Source organism: Thermobia domestica, chromosome 14, assembly GCF_964235325.1.
Source record: "Thermobia domestica chromosome 14, izTheDome1.hap1.1, whole genome shotgun sequence".
Classification (NCBI taxonomy): Eukaryota; Metazoa; Arthropoda; class Insecta; order Zygentoma; family Lepismatidae; genus Thermobia; species Thermobia domestica.
This window is the reverse complement of record NC_137467.1, coordinates 9,053,673-9,067,814: the sequence shown is the minus strand read 5'-3', so window position 1 is coordinate 9,067,814 and position 14,142 is coordinate 9,053,673. Positions and strand designations below refer to the sequence as shown.

At 37.0% G+C, this 14,142-nt stretch overlaps 1 protein-coding gene across 3 annotated transcripts in view; it reads left to right on the top strand.

Annotated features, from left to right (window-relative positions):
* The first annotated feature begins 11,402 nt into the window (after nucleotides 1-11,402).
* The window catches only part of LOC145669504 (uncharacterized), a 95,458-nt gene continuing 92,718 nt past the window's right edge, over nucleotides 11,403-14,142 (top strand). Inside the window, exon 1 of one of the 3 annotated variants that reach the window (XM_081737687.1) lies at nucleotides 11,403-11,520. The gene's annotated coding sequence lies outside the window, so the exon portion shown is untranslated. Of the gene's footprint in view, nucleotides 11,521-11,578; nucleotides 11,917-12,585; nucleotides 12,611-14,142 lie in introns of those variants that run through there. The other 2 variants (XM_081737685.1, XM_081737686.1) reach the window with 2 other exon arrangements.

Genomic DNA, 14,142 nt, shown 5'->3' with positions numbered 1-14,142 from the left:
TTTCATCAAAGATGGTGGGAGCAGTGTTCAAGCTCCGACGTTCATATTTCAGGTGTCATCTTAAGAAGATAAAGGTTTATTTTTGAATATTTTTCTCAAGAAGGGTGTTAAAACCCGAACACCCTCTGTGTGTATGCAACGAATATGAACTTGATACTAGTAAATTTTTCTTAATTAAAGAGAGGCACTGACCTACTGAGAAATCTGTATTTGTTTCAAAATGAAGAAGAAAAAACAAAGGCTCACATACAACAAAATATGCTGCGTAGTAGCTAAAAGATTTGGAATCAATTAAGCTATTGTTTTCTGGTTACATGTCACCTGAAGCACTGAGGAAAGAGAACACAAGGTTGCCAACACAATGCTCGGACATTTCTCTGGATCTAGGACTATTATGTAAGTTTTCGACTTAGGAAGTTTAATACATCGCTCTCTCTCATATTTTTTCTTTCGATAATCGACATATTTCCTATATATATTTTTGACACTAAACATTTTCTGTACTGCTTGATAGGTATTTTACGAAAAAAAAAAGAAAAGAAAAGAAAAAAAAAACAGAAATGCGAAAGTTGATCAAATATCATAGCCACAAATTGACAATGCTATTTCAGCAATTTCTTTTTCCTTTACATTCACAGTAGGGCCTGATAGGAAGGTAAATTAAGGTTTTCGAACAGAAAGTAGATTTCATTCTGAAGGCCGCTCAATACAGTATTTAAATCCATAGCTCTCTAAAGATGTTGTGATGTGCTCAGGGGCGGATCCAGGGGGGAGCGATCGGGGCAATTGAACCCCCCAGAAGGGGAAACTTTATTTTATATATAAATAAAACCCATCCCAGAGTTTGGAGCTCTTAAAAGTAGCTCTAATTAGCAGTCTTACTATCCATCGCCCCCTCCAGAAGTCCGTCTTGGATCCGCTCCTGGAAGTGGCCATGCATGAAATAGGCCAGTGATGTCAGAGGGCATTTCAACTTTGAGAAGTAGACTCTTAACCCTGTGATTCTGCTAAATTAGGAACCATAATGCGTAGAAAAAGCACTGAGGAGCGACGGGTTTACAAATCAGAGTGATTTAATTCCAGACCACAAACGAGGGACTAGTAGTATATGAATACCCCCTGGTTTAGCGGTGATATGGGGATTTTCTCCGGAAAATTTTGAAAACTGATTCTGCTGAGAAAGCAGTTTTAGATATTCTTGAATGAAAGTGGAGTTTCTTTTTGTTTGGTTTTTCTTTCGCAGTGAAAAATAATCCTGGATGAGAATTTGGCGTGTAATCGGGGAGGTGCTAGGGTTCTAACTTCCTATCTTTGTTCTCATTACGCCATCCTGAACGTTAACGTTTGAATTTAGAGAATTTAAAAGGAAACAAAGCAAACGAGGTTAATTAAATAGATCAAAATCTACTGTAGGTGCATTTTTCTGCCTGTTTTATGGACCGAACTTACAGCAACATTATCATTCATGATGTCGATGTTTTCCGCAGAACAAATAACACGAGAATGCCCCGAGGGTTTAACATCCACAACAAAACCGGTTTCCTTAAATTTAGCAATCAGTCTAATCATAGTCGACTTATTCGGTGCATTACGTTGATCAAACTTTCCAGGGCCAATCCATGCTAAGTGATCGAGAAAAAGGAAAAATTGCCGCTCGTAGGGATGCGCACGAGACGAGTCGAGACAGGATTTTCCTGACAAAATTCGAGTCGAGACACGGCTCTTCCAATAGAGAAATATACATTTTTCGAGTCGAGACATCAATTTTACAGCACACTTTCGAGACGAGACAGCCACAAATCTTGTCCTCGTGCATATCTCTAGCCGCTCGATCTTAAAAAAAATCTATTTTTTTCACGAATGTTTATCCTATATCAGGGTACTTCAAAACTACAATATTTTACATCCCATGGCGACGCAGCGGCTGCCGCCATTTCGCGTTTTTTTTCTTTTAATTTTAGGCAACGTTGTTTTGACTATCTCAGCATATATTTGTCCTACCAAATTGAAATTTGCTGGATGACTCCAGCTCGTGCAGAGCTAAAGCTTTGATCTCTTAACATTTTTGCCTAAAACCACTTGAAGGGGTTAAATCAGGGCCTAGAGTAGCAACATTTTTGGATATTGAAGACATGATTTGGAAGAGGAAACAACTGACATAGTGGTTCGAATTTGTGTGTGCATGTAGTCTGTGGTCAAAAGTTTATACACAAAAATTTACAGACCTGTAACTGCTCTCAAAGGCCTTAAAAACAATCGTAAAGTTGGAGAATTATGCCAATTTGGCACGTTTCACTGTCAAATATCTCCAATGGACCTGGATTTAAAAATCTGAAATTTTGGGATTAGTTAGGCCTTTAGTATACCATACCACACAACAAAGCGCGTTTTGTGTTTTTGAGCAGAAAGGGAGTCAAAGTATTAAGTAATGACGTCATACTCTAGGAGGTGTTTTGTTCACAAATTCAACTGGAAATTTGTTGTTGTGAAGTAAAATAATGTAGAATGAATGGTTAGTTAAGTCAAGGCTCTTAAGAAGTCAAAACGCTCACTTGACAAAAAGTCCGTTAAGTACTAATTGCTCTTGCTGTTTGCTATATCAATGATATTTAATCCTGTTTATTCTTGTTTTAACTGTCGTTGTCCTTTCGTTTGATCTTTATTCCGCAGTCAGTGTTTACAGCGAATAAGTGTTCACGAGCGTATCAATGAATCTGAAGTTTAAAGCGAGCATATCAGTGAGTCTGAAAATTAGAAATTTCATTTCACCTTATTAGAAATGAATAAAATTACCTCAGTAACCTAGAAACGTTTCTATCCGTCCATAGCCTGGCAAAACTGAATTCTTGTCTACGCTAATAAAGTGGATATTGAAAAGTATTGCATAGTCTATATAAGTGTTTCTCAAAGTGTGGGTCGCGACCCATAGGTGGGTCGCGGGTCGTTTCTTTGGTGGATCGCGAGCAGTTTTTCCTTTTAATTGTGAAAATTTTTATTTTGATGCAGAAACATATGTCGTAAAGTAGACGCCATTCAGGAAATGAAAATTGAAAGAGTTTGTTAATGGGGTGAAGAGTAAGTGGTTACTCAGAACCCTGCCCTGCTGTACAGTCAGTAGAGATGCTGAGTTAAAATGGAAAGAGGATGGCTGAGTCAAAATCTGTCACAGGGTAGGGCATTGCGTTGAGAATAGTGTTATAGCTCTGTGTTACCTTTATATGAAAAAATTAGAATTATGATTTACAAAATTTAATTGGTTTGAAATACCACCATAAAAGTAGGTGGGCCACAAAGTACTTTTTAACATTTAGGCCTAATGTGGGTGGCGGTAACAACAAGTTTGAGAACCACTGGTCTATATTATTCATATGTTGGATTCATGTGGATCTACCACTGAAGGGGACGCACTGGATCAGTGGTAAAGTGTTCACTCTTGCGCGTGTGGCCCCTGGTTCCATCTAAGCTCCCACTAAGTGGGCTTTGTAGAGAACAAACACCGTGTCCGTGGGTTTTCTCGAGATTCTCCCGTTTCCACTCACTTTAGTCATTCCTCATTATCATCAATCTCTTTCCCATGTCTCCTTTAGCCTCGGTGCATAATCGTGGAATGTTAAACTCAATATGCATGTATGTGTATATGGAAATAAAGCAAATAATCATAGGACGTTAAACTTAAAAATATATATAGTGAAATTAAGTGAAAATATATAAAGCGAAATAAATATAACAAAAATAAATTGATTAGTTGGTCAGCGCACAGAGTTCATTTGGTAGCTTTGTGGATAAAACAGCATGCGGCTTGTCGATTCGAATTTGATCACAATGTATTCCTGACGACCCAAACAGTGTTTCAAAACTTTCAGACCCCAGAAACCTAAAATGTTGTCCAAACTTACGTTGGAATTTAGCATCTATAGACAGGGTAGATAGAAAAGCCCATGGTTTTTGGTTCAGATTTGATCACAATGTGTTCCTAAGGTTCCAAATAATATTACCAAAATTAGGAGAGAATTTACCATCTATAGGCAGAATAGATAAAAAGAATGCCCATATTTTTTTTGGTTTAATTGCATCAAAAGAAACGGGGTTTATTTTAATTATCCCTCGCACCATACAAAATAAAGTATGCCTAAAATAGATTACAACCAAATTTCTGCATTTTTAATTTTGATTATCCGAAGTTTTCCGAAAACACTATATGAGACGTGAGACATGAACAATGCATTAAGTGTGACCAAACTGAAAAACGCGGGCCTTTTTATCTGCCCCACCTACAGGCGGTAAATCCCATCGTATTTTCGATCAAATTTTTTGAGTTTACTGTGGTCTAAAGTTTCCTGAAAGCAATACTTGAGACCTGAGCAGTGACGACGCCAGCTATAAGTTCCTAGGGGGTCAGATACATTTTCGGGGGGGGCGGCTATTTCCCACACCAAAAATCACATTTATTATCTTTGACTTACCTTACATTGTGTATTTCGTTGTTGTTTTTATATTAGGCCTATATAATAAACTTATTTCAAGTAAAATTTGTAACTAACAAATAATTAACGTCTGCACACGAAATATTTTTCAATGCAACTTTTGAAACCTAAGTTATATATATATATATATATATATATATATATATATATATATATATATATATATATATATATATATATATATATATATATACGAGGGGCTGCTAAAAATCTCATAATCCAACCCAGAAGGAGTGTAGGTACTAGGTAGAAAGATGAAACTAGTTTTGAAAAACATGTTTTCAACAAATTTTCATATTAATAATGAAAACAAATTTTCATATTAATAATGAAGTTCTTATTGCTTTCCCAGGCCTCTGAAGTGATTATGTACCCAAACAGCGAATTTCACGAACATCCAGATCACAACTATTATAACATTTTTGTTCCACCAAGGATAGTCACTAAAGTAAATTAATGAGAAAATTAGTGAAACACTACTGGACTCTCCTCCATTATATACAGTGGTGAAGAAGTTCAAACGTTGCGGTTTCTCAACAAATTATGCTTTACATCCAGGATGACTTTACATCCAGTGACTGTTCCCGAAGTCATGGATGCAATTTGTGACATTATTCTTGAAAATTGCAGCATATTAGCCAGTGGTGGATATAACCTGGGGCCGGGGATCCTAGGCCTCCCCAGTTTTTGAGTGACAAACGATATACTTATTATAGTCTGAGGTCTGGCTGCAACCCCCTTCCCCAGTTTTTACCGTCTCACTGTCAGTAAAACTTGTGTCAGAGATTGTGGGCATTTCTTTGGAACGCGTCGGTAGTATAATTCAGAATGGCTTGGGTATGAGCAAATTCTCGACACTGTGTTCCAAAAAATCTGTCAGAAGAATAAAAGACTGACGGCATTAAGAGAAGTCTTCTTCCAGTTTGAATTTAATGCTGATCATTTCGCTCACGAATAGTAAACATGGACGAAATATGGTTATACCACTATGATCCTGAAACGAAACAACAGTCAATGGAGTAGTAGCACTCATTTCTCCCTCGCCCAAGAAGTTCAAGACACAGAAGTAGGTTAAAAAAATGTTTGCAACATTCTTCTGGGACAAGTATGGAGTCGTACTCATAGACTACCTCCGCAACGGTCAGATATTTAATTGAGAATCTCTACATTACTCACATAACTAAAGAAAAGTTCAAAGTTCAACACCGCGGAAAATGAAAAGAAAGAAATTGTGTTCCTTTAAGAGAATACACCTGTCCATCGAACCCCTGCGAACACAATTAGATTGCATAATCTAGGATTTCAGTGTCTAGATCATCATCCTTATTCCCCAGATTTAGCTCCGTCTAACTATTGCCTGTATTTATTTCCCAAACTTAGATCTGATTGAACTTTAGATCTGATAAGGGTAGTGTTACGGACAGTGGTGCGAGGAAGTCTCCAGATTTTTTTTTAACTTCTGCAAAACTGGAGCACTGTACAAGTATATTGACTCTCGGGGGAAGTATAGAAGAAGTAAAACTTCACAATTCCACGTGTACTCCTGGGTTGGGCTACGAATTTTTCAGCAGCTCCACGTACATTTTTAGTCAATATGGTAGACGTCATGTCAGTACTTTGAAACAAAATAAGTAAGGGAACACTAGTATATACCAATTACTAACTAAAGATCAGCACTCTGACAATACGTTTTATTGGGAACTAAAAAAATATCGATCTAATTCCATACATTTATTATTATTATCATTTGCAGGATGGGAAAACAACTTTTTTTCCTTCAAAAAATTAAGCCATGGTAGTCGCAAACTAAGCTGTTATAAGCCCATCCTCCGAATATTGAAAGCCGAGAATAATGTTTCAGGAAATAAAAATATAGAACCTTTAAACAAAACAAAATATGAAACTGAAAACTTCAAAACTGGATAAATACAAACAAGTTAGAATTAGTCCCAGAAGCGACAGTCCTATTAGCGACAGGAACTGTTAACTGTCCTATGAGCGACCGATTCATTTACATTGAGATGATGGAAAATGATATGATTCCCTCTCGTGAAATATGTTTGCCTCTGGCGTTATTAGCACCCGAACAACCTTGCTACGAAAAATGTACGTGCCAGTAATACAGTTCATCAAATATATTTTTCCTCTACAGTGAGTGCAAATAAAACTTATTTTAATTTTGTGTTAGATTTGACATAAAACATATCAAATAACTTAGCGAGACAACAGGGACATTTCCATGAAAAGTATATTCTTATGTAATTATTGAAAATCCAGTTGTAATATCCCCTTTCTTCAAAAGCTCTGTTTTCTGTACTTAATTTGATTCAAATCTAATTACTCACTAAGCACAGTAATACATTTTATTTTGAAAAACTTAAACGTGTAACAGTTTCGCTAACTATCTACTTTTTAGACTTCCAAAGACACTGAATAAAATGAAAAAAAGTCAATGATAAAAGACAGCTTTTGAGATCCTTTACATCTGATTGGGTATTCTCAACCAATCTCACCAATTACAATGCAGTTCACTCTAAACAATATAAAAGGTAAACAAACTCTTTAAACTACCTTCCTCCCTATTGTAAGCTACAAAAACGTAAACTAATTGCTTAATTTGCCTTCCTTCCTTGTTTTGACTTATACATAAAAGCTTGTCGTATAGCAATCTGAAATATGAGTAATCCCTTATTCTATAACTAGACGAACTGTTAAGTCCTGCGAGAGATTTGTAACTTGTGTAATAATTTCTTCGAATACATTTTTTTTTAAAGATTTCTTTGATATCCTCAAGTGGTGAACACCCTCTTTCCATGGGCGCCCGATGGGAAGGCAGGGATCATCCCCCTGGCTCACTAAAATGTATACGTAATATAGCAAACCACGTATATTAAATACCAGATATACCAGACATGATACAGCAACTATGAAGATGCCCCTCCCTAGAAAATTTTCTTCGGGCGCCCCTACCTCTTTCTGATTTCTTTCTTATGCCATAAACATATTCAATCTAAACTTATGCTCCCCATCATTTTAACATGAAATTTTTAATTATATTAGAATCATAGACAAAGGCGGAGCTACTCTAAATATTTAGTTAGTTTTCCTCTTGATATAGTCATTGTATTCATAGAAAGTAATTCAAAAATATTTAGGAAAAACGTAGAAAATATTGTTAGTGTAATGAGAGTAGTCTCACGTATTAAATTAAGGTAGAGCGAAATTTTTCATAGTACATTTTGTTAGGTTCTAAATCGCATTAGTATGAAACAAGTTAAAGAAGAGAGAACCTTGCCTTCTTCCATTATCTTAGTATGAACGCATCGGTGACTCATAGAGCAGTTAACAGATCGAATCGGTCGCTCATAGGACAGTTAACAGTTCCTGTCGCTAATAGGAATGTCGCAAGTGGGACGACACCAACAAGTTATGTAATTGCTTTTACCTTTCTTTTGTTTCTAATCGAAGTTGATTCAATGAGAAGAAAACAAGTCCACCAAATCTACTATTGTTCGCTATTTACAATAATTAAAAATTATAAGAAAGAAGTATAACTAAAATTTACCGGAAAAGGCGCTAAATTAGAAAACAGAAATATGCGTGCATACCCAGACGCTCAAAGAAGAAAGCTTGAGGACTAATCTGCCACATAGTAAATGCATGGAAAGTAGACTACAATTTGACAATGAATTGGTTATGATACCGATATAAAATACTATATGTAGAATGTTTTATGATTGTAGGAGTCTGGGGGGGGCAGTCTGGATGGCATTCAGGGGGGCAGGAGTAGCCACCAGGGGGGCGCTCGCCCCCCTTGCCCCCCCTCTGGCGTCGTCACTGGACCTGAGGAACACATTCTGATCACATTTGAACCAAAAACTAGGAATTCGTTTATTTACTCTGCCCATAGGGTCTAGATGGTAAATTCCATCGTAATTTTGGGCAACTTTTTCAGATTCCTGGGGTCTGAAATTTTCTGAAAACACTATTTAGAACCTCAGGAACACATTGCAATCAAATTTGAACTGGCAACTCGTTCTCCGGATGATTATGTTCTTGTGTGTTTCCTAAAGGATGTGTTTTGTGTCACCGAAATGTTAAATCCATCAAATAGAAAAGGTGAATTTGAAGGTTCCTTATCTAAGAAAAAGTATTAAAATGAGTGCGTGCGTGAGCCTGCCGTACCGGATATTGCAGTAGTGGGTCCATCCGATATTGCTACAGTTTTACCCAAAAAATTAAAGAAGAAAAAAAAAGAAAAGAAAGAAAACTAAAGAGTTGAAAGATTACAATACGTTTCCCTTCAACTTTGGAAGCATAAGCTTGCGTTAATACACATGTTCTTTTCTTTTCTCATTGCCTGTTTCATATCAAGCAATGACATTTAGTCCTTATGTTATATTAATTTCATTTGTTATATATAATGTGAAAACAATGTTTGGTTAAACACACTGGCGCAAATCCCGGCGGATGAATGGACATGTGATTATTTGTGTCTGAAAATGCTACAAGGACATGTGCTACAAGGAAAGAAAAAGATCTTACCCGTCCTTCCCAATATTGAAGACAAATTTTCGCCCCTGGTTAAATATGTGTAGTGATCGAGCTTAAAGGAATCGCTAACACTCTCGCCTTTGGTGTGAGTGGTCCCTAGTTCGATTCTCAATGGAGACACTCGGCCAAAAAAGTGTAACAGCTTTTTCAGGTCAGCTATGTTGAGTGGAGTTTCCTTATTTAGAGAAATACCGGGATGGTACTTAACATACAAGTCCCAGGACACTTTCTTCCTTTCCCATTCCTTCCCCCTGCCTCGGATAGTGTGCTCGCCGAAGGACGTTATTCCTCATACATGTCAGGCTTAAACTCAGATACCGACAGTGCCCAGAAATACATATAAATAACTAAAAATAACATAACTAAGTGTATTTAATAGAATCTCACTGTGCACTACAGATGGCACACAATGAGACATTCACATCTAGATCAGTTTTTTTTTCTTTACTTGCTACCATATACATTGTGGAACACTTATAAAATAAGTAGACCTATATCAGTGGTGTCCACCCACCCCCCTTATGTTCATGACGCACCCCCCTCAATTGTCTACCCGTAGGTGTTCTTCCATGAAGAGAATCTTCTTTTCGATTAATTTTTACACTCCCTCAAACATATTTATACAGATTTTTTAACCCCCCAAATATTTCAATGACGCACTTTGCGTCATAGCCCCCCCTTGTGGGCACCCCTGCCTATATCTAAATTTATAGCTTACGCTACATACTTACCTAAAGATTGGCAATTTCATATTTTTATACCGCAGGTATAATATTATATCCACCTCAGAAAAGAAATGTTGTCTCATTGTGCACTGCTCTCCCCTACATTAATATGAGCCAGGGGCGGCGATTAGGAGGCAAGAGGGAGCAGTTGCTCCCACTTTTTTTGAAATGAAAATGAAATGAATGAGTCTTTGAGTTTACGTCCCACGGTTATGCCGGTTAGGCTAAAGGAGACGGTGATGATGAGTAATGAATGAAATGGTGGAATGAAGAAAGTGGAAGGAAACGGGAGAACCCCGAGAAAACCCACGCACACGGTGTTTGTCCACCACAAAGTTCACTTGGGGGGGGGGGCTGGGATAGAGCCCGGGACCCCAAGCACCAGAGATGAACGCTCTACCACTGAGCCACCACTTTTTTTGAAGTTACCCCTTAATGTATATACTCTCATTTGGAAATGTAAAGTTTTTGAATGTATTACTGGTTCATAGAAAAAATGGTGTCATATAATATTTGCCATTGCGCGAGTACCTATTGGTTATTTATCTTCCCGTGGAGTTAAGAAAGCTACAGGAATTGCGCCTTAATTGCAATTGAAAGCAATTAATATTGCATTTGCGTATTTCTTTAAATATCGTAGCATATGCTTGTAGTATTTACTGTCTTTCATTTTCTAAGAATAATAACATACATTCAATGGTATGTGTAGAATTAAAAATGTAAGTTGTTCATTAATCCCCAGTTTCAATGTAACTTCTACTATGCCCCATTATTCATTACTATGATTAATATTATCTTTTCTATGTATTTTTTTCGCAAATTTGTTATTTAAAAAATCTGACCACACAATTTTCCAGACAGCATTTTAAGATGTTCATGAGCAAGGAATCAAATCTCTTCTTACACTTTCGTTGTTTAAGAGTACCTACTTACGTTGCTCTTGTCAATTTACTTAATGAAATATGAAATACAATATACGGTATTTTGATTGAAAAAGATGGTATCCTATTAGTTATACAACCTTTCGTCAAAGTATTAGAAAGAACCAGGAAAACTGACATTGATATACAAATATTCAGATCATGTTTTGCCCCCCACATTTAACGTCTAATCGCCGCCACTGATATGAACAATATAGTAACGCAAATTTGGAATGTACACGTTTATATTGCTCTGTTCAACTACTAGACTTGGGTCCCTATTCTTTGCCAGTTTGCGTCAACATAACGCATATTCTGCGTTTTAGTTTGCGATAATAGATATAGCAATTTTGATTATTGCATGTTAGTGTTGCGTTACTTTGCACAATATTTGCGAAGGCTCTTACGGAATAAATCCTCTTATTGGCATTAACTCAAACAGCAACAGAGTCAAAGATACCGTAACAGCGTCAACTCAACGAAAGTTTAATGTTATCAGATTTAAAAGTACTACGAGTAAGACAAGAATTGTACTAGTATCGAACATATTACTTTTAGTAAGATTATTGTTAATTGTAAATATAATATTCAACAAACAAAACTTTCATCGTATTATAAAACATAATGTTTTATAATTTTATATATGAAAATAAAAGACTTGCTCATTCTTAAGAGTTATAGCCCGCATATAATTAAAAGCAGTCCAAAAAGGTAGCGTGTCGCCCAATTTGAAATTTTGATAGCGAGAACACTTTAAAAATCGCCCAATCCGCTACTTGTAACCCAATCTGGAAACACGGTCGAATTACTCTATTAGTTGCATTTGATTCCTATAAGGTAAGTTATTTGTAGAATTGGAAACACTGAAAAGGGTTGTGTGTTATCACCAACCTTGGTTATCACAGACAATGCCTGCGGCGCTGTTGTTGAACGAAATAACGTTTGTAGTACCTTTATCCAAGGACAGGGGACTTCTATCGTCAAATGAAGTTCTTAGAAATTTGTCCGTACTCATTGATAGCTGGAAAATATTACAAGAATTTTGCAAGCATTTTGTATTTGCAAATATGAAATAACTTCGTGTTATAAATAGATGTCTATTGATCTTTATTATAATAAACATGGCTGATTAAAGATAATTTAGTTGACTCTAGTTGAAGTGGTTATTATATTACGTAAAATTGGATCTCAGTGGTAGTATGCAGTTCTTTCATCCTGTGTGAGGATGGTGTGGTACGTATAAAGCTTTTATTAACTTGCAAAATTCTTTAATACAGCCAAATTGCAGATGATCTACTGTAATATTAGAATAGCTAATTATCTTTTATAATACTATGATATGTAACTTACTGTCTTTAACCTTAACTACTACAAAACTTTTTAAACAGTGACTATCATGTCAAACTGTTTTTGTAGATGATTTTGAAATGTGACAAATTCAGTATCAAGATTCAAAGAAATTACACGTAATTGCGTTAGATGGAGTACGAATTTCGTCTTGTATGAAGTAATCAAAGTAACAAAATGAAGTAATCCAAAATAGAAATAAAATTTATTTGTTTTATGTGATATGGGCAAATTATATTGCCAACTTTTTAAGTAGGTAGATATTCAATGAATAATTCCTGAAAGTATGGCGTTTCTCGTCCTTCCCTAAATGGGAAGTACGGCTCCTTAACTATAACCTTAAGGATTACATAAGTAGAATATTCTACTACAGAGAAAGTAACAGAGTTAATTTTCTCTGTGATTCTACCTACAGTAGATACTCCGGTATTTACTGCTTTCAAGTATCATCCATGTCCGTGCTTGTTCGGTTGTTAAAGCGTGTTCTATTGGGAAGCATTAGACAGAAATTGAACCGCATTCAACTTCGAAATTATTTTAACTATTTGTACTCACTAACAGCACCCAACTGTTCTTGACCGTAGGTATTTCAACAACTGTTTGTCCTTCAAGGAATTAACGTTAGAATTACATTTCTCTCTGTAGAAATAGTAGCGAATCTACCGATAATGTAATTCAAAAAACAATGTTGATTTTTTAAAAAGGAAAAAATTATTGATTAAAACAACAAATTGTTGCACGTGAAGGTCAAGTTTAGGCACACCACTCAAAGTAACTATTTAAATGAAATATTTCATTTTACGTCCCACGTTTATGCCGGTTAGGCTAAAGGAGATGGTGATGATGAAATGAAATGAAATGAAAATGTCTTTATTGAAGCGGGCGAGGTTCAGCCATGGCTGCTCTACCACCTAACCATGAGTAATGAATGAAATGGTGGAATGAAGAAAGTGGGAGGAAACGGGAGAACCCCGAGAAAATTCACGCACACGGTGTTTGTCCATCACAAAGTTCACTTGGCGGGGGCTGGGATCGAACCCGGGACCCCAAGCACCAGAGGTGAACGCTGTACCACTGAGCCACCGCGGCCCCAAAATAACTGTTTAAAAATTATAATTCAAACACTAATTTTATTATCCTCCAGAAGATATGAACTGGGCGACATGACGTTACCTCACTTAGCACATGAAATTCAAGGGGCTGATTGCATGAGGTCCCTGGTTTGTTCCTCGGCCAAGTAAGCTTGTGAACAACGTGTCCATGGGTTTTCTCGGGATAATCCTCTTTCCTCCCACGTTCTCATTCTACAGTTCTATTGGGGTCGCGGTGGCTCAGTGGTAGAGCGTTCACCTCTGGTGCTTGGGGTTCCGGGTTCGATCCCACCATCCGCCAAGTGAACTTTATGGTGGACAAACACCGTGTGCGTTGGTTTTCTCGGGGTTCTCCATTTTCCTCCCGCTTTCTTCATTCAAGCATTTCATTCATTACTCATCATCACCGTCTCCTTTAGCCTAACGAGCATAAGCGTGAGACGTAAAATTTAAAGTTTCCATTTTATCCACATTTCTATTATTCCTTGTCTTAATTATCTCCCTTAGCTTAAAGGGCATAATGGTATATTTAACAAAGATTCATTTCATATCAAATTCAAGGGAGCCACCATAGGTAATTGTTGAAAAATTATTTTACGATTTGCTTATAAATACAGCGTCCTGATGTATGGCATAAAAACTACACTGCAAAGACCGGGTTCGATCCCAGCCCCCGCCAAGTGAACTTTGTGGTGGACAAACACCGTGCTCGTGGGTTTTCTCGGGGTTTTCCCGTTTCCTCCCACTTTCTTCATTCCACCATTTCACTCATCTCTTACTAACCCCCTTCTCCTTTAGCCTAACCGGCATAACCGTGGGACGTAAAAATTCAAAGATTTCATTACACTGCGAAGACCCACAAACCAACATGTGCTAGGTAGCCACTAGAAAGTAAAATGTTATTTAACCGAGTCAGATAATGGCGTATCATGTAAGCCCGCGGGGTTGCATCCGAAAGAAGCAAGCGCGTCAAGGGCGGTGGGTATACCCGTATTCGCGGGTAGTAAAAATATTGATTTTG